Source organism: Carya illinoinensis, chromosome 7, assembly GCF_018687715.1.
Source record: "Carya illinoinensis cultivar Pawnee chromosome 7, C.illinoinensisPawnee_v1, whole genome shotgun sequence".
Lineage (NCBI taxonomy): Eukaryota > Viridiplantae > Streptophyta > Magnoliopsida > Fagales > Juglandaceae > Carya > Carya illinoinensis.
Genome location: NC_056758.1, coordinates 2,256,136 through 2,265,647, shown reverse-complemented (window position 1 = coordinate 2,265,647; position 9,512 = coordinate 2,256,136). Strand labels below are relative to the sequence as shown.

Sequence of the window (9,512 nt, the reverse complement as noted above, 5' to 3'; positions counted from 1 at the left end):
GACTCAATGGTCTTAATTAATGGCTAAATATTGGTCTTAATTAATGGCTAAATGGTCATATAAATAAGTTTATAACACACTCCCTTTGGATGACCATACATAAAGAATATGCCTCGTTAAAACCTTGCTAAGGAAAAACCCAGTAGGAAAAAAATCAATGGCAAAAGAAAAAGAGTACAACATTTATGTGTACTACCAAGTGCTTTAAGATTGCCTCATTAAAACCTTGCAAAGAAAAATCCAGTGGGATAAAATCATAACAAAGGAAAAATAGTACAATCAGCACAAGTTTTCAAGACATTTACACCCCCTGAAAAGTGCATGATAATATGTCTTCAAGTTTTCGCATTCCAATGTTCTGCACAATCTTCTTAAATGTTGTAGTTGGTAATGCTTTAGTAATAGAGAACAAAGATTAATTTTAAATGTAAATTCAAGTGAAGCAAAGTGATTAACAGAAAAAGTACTCAAATTTAACAAACAGTAGAGCGTCGGAAATCCCTTGCACAAATCTGATATTTTAATTATTCTTAATTCATTGGATAACTCAATTAGGAACTCAATTCTCGAAATTCCCAATCGGAAGGTATAGATTTATAAACCAGACTTAAATCAAATGTAACCCTTTGAAAAAGCATTCACCACTTTTAAAAAAAACGTAAATTACTACCCCTATTGAGAAAATCCAATGACGACAATATACTCAAGGAGCGATATTGCAGCAAAAAACTAAATCAATATAGATAAATAATTGATCCAAACATAATCAAAGAACTAATCCATTCAATAGAAAAAGCATGACTGAATCCATAAACAGAATAAATTCTATGATTATTCGGAGAAGAAAACATCAACGATGAATTGAGAATGATAAAACAAAAGAGTTTTAGCAATTGAAAATCAAATACATGAATTAAGAATAAATTAGAAATACCATCTAATGTGCAAGTTCATCCCTAACCCTACTTGAGAATTTAGTTACCCATAAATATAATGGACAACAAAAATCTTCAGAGAAAACTGAAGCGAACGGTGGCCATCGAAGTGATTTTCTCCTCTCTTCAGATCTGCCTCTTGTGCCTCTTCCTCCTCTCCATTTCGTGCTAATGATATACTTATATAGGGTAAGAAAGAAACCCTAATGTCCTCTTGATTTCCGCATAAAAAAATTGCCTAAATTTTAGGACTTATCTTGGCAGCCACGTACAGCCTTCAGGAGTTCAAATTTGGAAATTCTTATTATATACAAAGTTATAGACCTTTAAGATAGCTTTCCAATGCATCAAGAATCGCATCAATCCGATATATGAGTAAAAAGATACAGTCAAAAGACTAAAGTATGTCCAGACTGTCTCCTAGCGAATTTCGGACTTGGACTTCTTGTGGTTTCATTTTGTGATTTTTTTCTTTTTCTTTTCTTCCAAATTGCTCTCAAACCCCATGAATGTCCTCCTTTGAATTTGGCTGGGCTTGACTTGCTCTTTTATAAACTCTGAAATTAGACATAAAAAAACTGTTTAGGAGTCTCCCAACGTAAATAAAAATTCAATTTAAGAATACACATTAATTCCTATGATTTCTATTCACATTTTAGTATTTTAGTCCAATAATAGGGTATATAGAGTGCACTTTCACACACTCATCACACCCCCTAACTTACTCCTTGCTAGTCCCTAGCAATTTTCATGTCAAAACAACGAAAGAGACCAAAGAAAATCACACATAAAGGCCATCAAGTCACACTTTCCAGATTCACATATCAAAACAATCTAAGGAATCCAATAACCCATCAAGATCAATCCACCTATAGCAATCCACAGAGTGTGTGTGTGTTCTCCAAACCATAACCATTGTACCACTAACCTTGACACATGCAACATCAAGAACATCTTAAGCAAAAGGTTCAACTCCATAACTCACGGGTATAATAGTGTTTCATGTAAGAGCTCTCTCTATGGAGTTGATAATGGGTGTATATACACTCTCATGGAAAATTAGGCAATTATGTACAAGCAACAAGCAAACATTGATCTTATGATAGGAACACTAACAAATGAGTCTTCCATCAATCTTTTCAACAGCTTACTTAGGATCAGAATGGTCAACACAAAAGGTTGTAATGTGGCTTGGTTTTGGGGTTATATATAAAAAAAAAAAAAAAAGGATGAAAGGGATTCAAAAACTTTCAAGTACATACAAAGGGAATTTTATTAAATATCTCAATAGACCACACTTCTCACTTGATATACTCTTCAACTTTTCATATCATCAAATAATAATGCTTTTCCTTCTTCTTCCTCTTTTTTTTTTTCAACAATTTGATGGACAAACACATGCCACTTTTGTATTCTTTCCATCTCTACCAACTTCTTCTTTTTTTTTTTTTTTGGAGCTCACTCAATTGAACACTTTGCAACTTATACTCTTCTCTTTTTTTCCGTCGTCTTCTTCTTCTCTTTTTTTTTAATTGAAAATGATAAAATTAAAGAAAGAAAATATAAATTCCACACCTAGTATACACTTGGAAGTAAAAAGGGTAAGAAAATCTGTGTATAGGTTATACTCCAATGTGGAGAGGCATGGATGATATGGGCATATGAAAAGAAAACGCTACAAGTGTTTTATTGGCTCAAAGTTGGCTACTAGGGGTCTATGATGGAAAGGATAGCTTGAAAGGCTCAAACGTTAATCCTAAGTTGACCTTCGTCATATCCCAAGTATATCCACCATTGTACTGCAAACCATGTAATGATATTCTCAAAAGAAGTGCCCAATTCAACAGATCAATGAACGCTTATCACAATTTACTGCATTTGTATGCTCTCAATCTTCTCCAAACTCACATGAAAACTTAAGCAAAAGAGTTCTCTAGCTACATGTGTCAAACCACCATCTTACCACAAAGCTTGGATAAGTGCATTAAGGATTCTGTGAATGTTTCAGCAAAAAATGATCTGGTGGGTTTGATGAATTCACGAAGATGGCTATGAATGAGAATGAGTACACATGTAAAAATGATGCACATGTGATGCAAATTAAAAAAAATTGACACATGAAAATATGCCACAGAGTTCCAACAAGCATTTTAAAAACTGAATTTGCACCACCACCCCCCAACTTAAATGAAACATTGTCCTCAATGTTTAAGAATCAAAATTGAATGGGGAGTAACTGAAAATGGTAGAATACACCTGATGAGTGATGTGGGTAGCTCCCTAAACACCAAAGATGGTAATCTGAAATGACGAAATGAAACTATCCTGCAATCAAAAACAAAGAAAACAACAGCAAACAAAAAGGAAAAGAAAGAAAATAAGAAAAAACAAAAAAAAAAAAACAAAGCAAAACAAAATAAATAAAGAAACACATACCTTGGTGGTGTGGTCAAGGTTGATAGACTGGATCCACAAGTGGAATGTCTTCCACTTCCGGAACTTGCCTATCAATTAATATTTTAAGGCGTTGACCATTTACTTTAAAGATCCGACCATCCTTAAGATCTTCTATTTCTACCGCCCCATTTACAAAAATATTTTTCACTAGAAATGTGTCAGTGCACCTAAACCGAAGTTTTCCTTTGTGCTTGTGAGATCCAAAATCATATAAGCATATTCGATCATTAGGTTTAAACCTCTTCCTAAGAATATTTTTATCATGAAACGTTTTCATTTTAACCTTATAGACTTTAGACTTAGGCAAAGATTTCAATTTAACTCTTGGTACTTTCATACTTACAGGAATTTGTTTTCCACATTTCTTAGACAACTCCTCAAATTTCTGTTGCCAAACCTGTGTGCCATAATCCTGAGTTTCATCAAAAACAGCACAAATATCAATAACATCAGATGAATCACTAATAGATGTATTAAACTCAGAATTCACAAGGGAATATTCAAGGGGATCAAAATCATAAGTTGTGTGAACTCCCTTGTCTATGAGTGCATCAATCATATACGTTTGGTGGCACTCGTCATCTGTTGGCTGCTTCTCAATATGGAAAATGTTGACCTCCATGGTCATGTTTCTAAAAGATAACTTTATCAACCCATTCCTGCAATTTATAAGTGCATTAGCCGTAGCAAGGAAAGGTCTACCTAATATGAGAGGAACTTTAGAGTTAGACTCAACAACTGATTGAGTGTCCAAAATTAAGAAATCAACAGGATAATAAAACTTGTCAATTTGGATCAAAACATCCTCAACTATCCCCCTCGGTTTCTTAATTGAACGATCAGCCAACTGAAGCACGACAGAAGTAGGCTTAATTTCACCCAAACCAAGCTGTAAATAAATGGAATAAGGCATCAAATTAACACTAGCTCCTAGATCTAGCAAGGCTTGCCCAAACTCATGATTTTCAATGCTGCATGCAATGGTTGGGCAACCAGGATCCTTGTACTTGGGAGGAATCCGCTGCTCAATTAGAGCACTAACTTACTCTGTCAGAAATGTTGTCTTCTTAACATGGTGCTTCCTCTTAACTGTACACAAATCTTTAAGAACTTTTGCATAAGTGGGAACTTGTTTAATAACATGCAAAAGAGGAAGGTTAATCTTTACCTGCCTGAGGTTCTCCAAGATTTCATTACTAGGATCCAAAATTCGCATACCAGATTTTAAAGTTTGAGGAAATGGTACCTTAACTGGATTCTTGATTACCTCGGCATCCTTGGGGAACTCGGTGCTATCATTGCTTTGTTCCTCTTCAACATCCTCTTGCTTATCAATTGTTGGGATGTGTAAGGACTTACCACTTCTTGTCATAATGGCATTCACTTCTTTTAAATTTTTTTGTGCCATATGCTGACCTTGGGGTGCGGATTGACCTTGAGAAGGAAACTTGTCACGCTCATTCACACTCAAGGAGCTCATTATCTTGGATATATGACTCTTTATCTCTTTGTTTTCTTCAACAACCTGCATAATCAAATATTCAAACTTTTGATTAGTTTTACTCTGTGCCTCAATAAAAGCATGCAAAGTGTCTTCTAAAGGACTCCTAGAAGATGAAGGTGCATGATATGGTGCAGGATATGATCTAGAGGGTTTTCAGACTTCCAGCTAAAATTGGGGTGATTACGCCACCCAGGATTGTAGGTATCAGAGAAATGTGTAAAAGGCTTCTTGTACATACCTAAGGCATTACATTGTTCCTCATATATTCCTCTCATCTCAGCCAATGTGGGACACTCTTGGGCAAGGTCATCTACCCCACCACACACAAAACATGGTCCAAAAGACTCTGCATGATTAGCCACGTGTGTTGGCTTTAAGTCCTTAGTCTTTAACGCCTCTAACTCTCTAGTGAGCATCTCAACCTTAGCTTTTAGGTTATCTTCTTCCCTGAGATGGTAAATTCCACCACCATTTAGGTTTCCTGCAGGTCGTGACCTATTTGTGCTCTCAGTAGCACTAGGTCCAGTCCAAGTGTGAACTTTTTCAGCAAGCTCATTGAGGTATTCTATGGCCTCATCAGGATCTTTCTGTAAGAACTCACCATTACACATCATCTCCACAAATTGACGCTCTCTAAGTGTAAGTCCCTCATAAAAATAACTCACTAAGCGCCAATTCTCATACCCATGGTGAGGACACATACTCAATAGCTCCTTAAATCTCTCCCAAGACTGATACAAAGTCTCACTGTCCTTTTGTACAAAGGTGGAGATTTGCCTTTTTAAAGCATTGGTCTTATGTTGGGAAAAGTATTTATTAAAAAAGACCTGAATCATCTCATTCCATGACCCAATAGATCGTGGTCTCAAAGAGTATAGCCAACTCTTAGCTCTATCTTTTAAAGAGAAAGGAAAGAACTTAAGTCTCACAATGTCATCAGTTTCATTTTGACTATGAAAAGTCGCAACTACTTCCTCAAACTCCCTAATGTGCACATATGGATTTTCATTTTCCAAGCCATGAAATGTAGGGAGTAACTGTATCATCCCTGTTTTAAAATCCAATTGGCGAATATTAGCTGGAAACATGATGCATGATGGTGTGGCTGTGCGTGTAGGGTGGAGATAATCCTGAAGGGTCCTAGTGGGTTGATCTTCATGTTCACTCATTTTCTCAAAATTAGAAGAATTATCAAACAAACGATCAGAAAAATTAAACTCTAACTCTAACACAGGTCTACAAGCAAACCGACCCAAGGCGTCTCTATACCTGTGCATGCAAGGTAGAGAAAAACCCAACACTAAAAAAAAAAACTACAAAAAGAAAAAAAAATAAAAAAAGATGCAGCAAGCTAAAATAGGGAACGAAGTTACCGCCTTTACAAACTGTTGAAAAGAAAAACTATCTCACAATTCTTCTACCGTCTCCCCGGCAACGGCGCCAAAATTTGATTACGCCCAAAGAATAACGCGGTAGTTGTAGCACAGCTTTGGGGTGTCGATTCCACAGGGAGACAAATTAAAAGAATAGCAAGAGGAACAAAGAAACTAAAGAAAAAATATTAAATAAGTAATAGAGAACAAAGATTAATTTTAAATGTAAATTCAAGTGAAGCAAAGTGATTAACAGAAAAAGTACTCAAATTTAACAAACAGTAGAGCGTCGGGAATCCCTTGCACAAATCTGGTATTTTAATTATTCTTAATTCATTGAATAACTCAATTAGGAACTCAATTCTCGAAATTCCCAATCGGAAGGTATAGATTTATAAACCAGACTTAAATCAAATGTAACCCTTTGAAAAAGCATTCACCACTTTTAAAAAAAACGTAAATTACTACCCCTATTGAGAAAATCCAATTACGACAATATATTCAAGGAGCGATATTGCAGCAAAAAACTAAATCAATATAGATAAATAATTGATCCAAACATAATCAAAGAACTAATCCATTCAATAGAAAAAGCATGACTGAATCCATAAACAGAATAAATTCTATGATTATTCGGAGAAGAAAAAATCAACGATGAATTGAGAATGATAAAACAAAAGAGTTTTAGCAATTGAAAATCAAATACATGAATTAAGAATAAATTAGAAATACCATCTAATGTGCAAGTTCATCCCTAACCCTACTTGAGAATTTAGTTACCCATAAATATAATGGACAACAAAAATCTCCAGAGAAAACTGAAGCGAACGGTGGCCATGGAAGTGATTTTCTCCTCTCTTCAGATCTGCCTCTTGTGCCTCTTCCTCCTATCCATTTCGTGCTAATGATATACTTATATAGGGTAAGAAAGAAACCCTAATGTCCTCTTGATTTCCGCATAAAAAAATTGCCTAAATTTTAGGACTTATCTTGGCAGCCACGTACAGCCTTCAGGAGTTCGAATTTGGAAATTCTTATCATATACAAAGTTATAGACCTTTAAGATAGCTTTCCAATGCATCAAGAATCGCATCAATCCGATATATGAGTAAAAAGATACAGTCAAAAGACTAAAGTATGTCCAGACTATCTCCTAGCGAATTTCGGACTTGGACTTCTTGTGGTTTCATTTTGTGATTTTTTTCTTTTTCTTTTCTTCCAAATTGCTCTAAAACCCCATGAATGTCCTCCTTTGAATTTGGCTGGGCTTGACTTGCTCTTTTATAAACTCTGAAATTAGACATAAAAAAACTGTTTAGGAGTCTCCCAACGTAAATAGAAGTTCAATTTAAGAATACACATTAATTCCTATGATTTCTATTCACATTTTAGTATTTTAGTCCAATAATAGGGTATATAGAGTGCACTTTCGCACACTCATCATCACCTTTGATATATCCTCCTCTAATTTGAGTAATACAAGCAGCATTACTTTCGCATAAAATTGTTGGACTATCATTAATCACTGGAAGACCACCATTTTCTTGAATATGTTGAATCACTGATCTTAGCCAAATACATTCTCGATTTGCCTCATGAATTGTAATAATCTCTGAGTGATTTGAAAAGGTAGCAGATAGTGTTTGCTTGAAAGATCTCCATGATATAGCAAAATTTTCATAGGTAAATACATATCCAGTTTGCGATCCACCTCTGTGTGGATCTGAAAGATAACCTGTATCTGCATATCCAACTAATTGTGGACTTGATCCATATTTATAAAATAATCTCATATCAACCGTACCTCAGAGGTATCGAATGACATGTTTAATGTCATTCCAATGTCTTCGAGTTGGTGCGGAACTATATCTTACAAGTAAATTAACTGAAAATGCAATATCAAACTGAGTGCAATTTGCAAGATATATCAGGGCACCAATTGCACTGAGATAAGGTATTTCAGGACCATGAATTTTTTCATCGTCTTCACAAGGATGAAATGGATCTTTCTGCACATCAAGTGATTGAACAACCATTGAAGTACTCAGGGGATGAGCTTTGTCCATGTAAAAGTGCTTCAAGACTTTCTCTGTATAATTTGACTGATGAATGAGAATTCTATTTTTCAAATGCTTGAGCTGTAGGCCGAGACAAAATTATGCTTTGCCAAGGTCTTTCATTTCAAATTCATTCTTTAAATATGTAGCGGTTCTTCTAATCACTTCAGGAGTTTCAACAAGATTTAGATCATTAACATAAACCGCAATAATAACAAATCTGGAGTCTGATTTCTTAATAAAAACACATGGATATATTGGATTATTCTCAAATCCTTCTTTCAATAGATATTCGCTGAGGCGTTTATACCACATGCATCCGGATTGCTTTAACCCATATAAAGATTTTTTAAGTTTAATAGAATACATATTTCTGGATGTACTCAGATTAGAAGTTTCAAGCATTTTATATCCTTCAGTTTCCGGATTGCTTTAACCCATATAAAGATTTTTTGTTGAAACTCCGGATTGCTTCACCTTTCTCCTGAAGTTTATGGGTATAAAAGAATTTAGGTGAAATATGTTTGGTTTTATCACCTTTGATATATCCTCCTCTAATTTGAGTAATACAAGCAGCATTATTTTCGCATAAAATTGTTGGACTATCATTAATCACTGGAAGACTACCCTTTTCTTGAATATGTTGAATCACTGATCTTATCCATATACATTCTCGACTTGCCTCATTAATTGTAATGATCTCTGAGTGATTTGAAGAGATAACAGATAGTGTTTGCTTGAAAGATCTTCATGATATAGCAAAATTTTCATAGGTAAATACATATCCAGTTTGCGATCTACCTCTGTGTGGATTTGAAAGATAACCAGCATCTGCATATCCAACTAATTGTGGACTTGATCCATATTGATAAAATAATCTCATATCAACCGTACCTCAGAGGTATCGAATGACATGTTTAATGTCATTCCAATGTCTTCGAGTTGGTGCGGAACTATATCTTGCAAGTAAATTAACTGAAAATGCAATATCAGGCTGAATGCAATTTGCAAGATATATCAGGGCTCCAATTGCACTGAGATAAGGTATTTCAGGACCAAGAATTTCTTCATCGTCTTTACAAGGATGAAATGGATCTTTCTGCACATCAAGTGATTGAACAACCATTGAAGTACTCAGGGGATGAGCTTTGTCCATGTAAAAGTGCTTCAAAACTTTCTCTGTATA

General features: G+C 35.0%; 1 non-coding gene across 1 annotated transcript; it reads left to right on the top strand.

Moving 5' to 3' along the window:
• Positions 1 to 5,577: 5,577 nt before the first annotated feature.
• On the top strand, positions 5,578 to 5,685 carry LOC122317627. The gene has a single exon (XR_006244553.1). It is a non-coding gene; the product is annotated as a small nucleolar RNA R71 (small nucleolar RNA).
• Positions 5,686 to 9,512: the final 3,827 nt, after the last annotated feature.